Genomic DNA, 1,137 nt, shown 5'->3' on the forward strand with positions numbered 1-1,137 from the left:
GATTCTAAGTGGAAATACAATGTATATTAAGATTTAAAATTTGGTCACTTAATTTGCATCTTATTGTCCTGGGCATGGTTGAAAGAAAATAGTAACATGCATCGTTTGCTTGCGCCTAGCTGGTAAAATGGATGGCAGTCAACGCGCATGACACCTTTCCTAACCCTAAACCTAACCCTCATAACGCTAACAATAACCGTAACCCTATCCCTAAACCTCCTAACCCTCCTAACCTTAACCCTTTTAACCTTAACCCTTCTAGCTTAACCCTTCTAGCTTAACCCTCTTAACCATAACCCTCCTTAACCCATCTATCCCTAACCCTCCTAACCTTAAACCCTAACCGTAACCCCAACCCTTCTAAACCTAACCCTAACACTGACTCTCCTAACCCTAACATTAACTCTAACTCTGACTCTGACTCTGACCCTGACCCTCCTAACCCTAACCTTAACATTACTCTCACCCTTCTTACCTAAACCCTAACCCTTCTTACCTCAACTCTAACCATAATCCTAAACCTTCTTACCTAAACCCAAGCACTTCTTACCTTAACCCTAACCCTAACATTAACCCTAACATTAACTCTAACCCTAACATTAACTCTAACCCTAATCCTTCTTACCTCAACCCTATCCCTCTTAACCGTAACAATAACTCTGACCCTAACCCTTCTTACCTTAACCCTTACCCTAACTCTCCTAACCCTAACATTAACTCTAACCCTAACCCTTCTTACATTAACCCTAACCCTGACCCTCCTAACCCTAACATTGATTCTAACCCTAATCCTACCCTTCTTACTTCAACCCAAATCCTGACCCTCCTAACCCTAACACTAACACTAACCCTCTTAACCCTAATATACTATATGTGACCTTCAAGTCTTGTTATTCGATTCTTTGTTAATTGTTTTTTGTTCATTGACATCTTTAAATTACCATATTTTAAATTGTCATCCAATTTATTGAACTAGCAGAATGACGCTATTGTAGCGAGCACAAGACGTGAAGAGACAAGGGACCACCCTACATAACGTATTTATTTCTTCAATATCTCGATTCGTTTATATAGTCGGTGCACTAACAATTATATTATATTATGGTTTTGCTGATAATATTGTCTATCTGTCATTTT

This window comes from Aplysia californica, unplaced genomic scaffold, assembly GCF_000002075.1.
Source record: "Aplysia californica isolate F4 #8 unplaced genomic scaffold, AplCal3.0 scaffold00030, whole genome shotgun sequence".
NCBI classification, from domain to species: Eukaryota; Metazoa; Mollusca; class Gastropoda; order Aplysiida; family Aplysiidae; genus Aplysia; species Aplysia californica.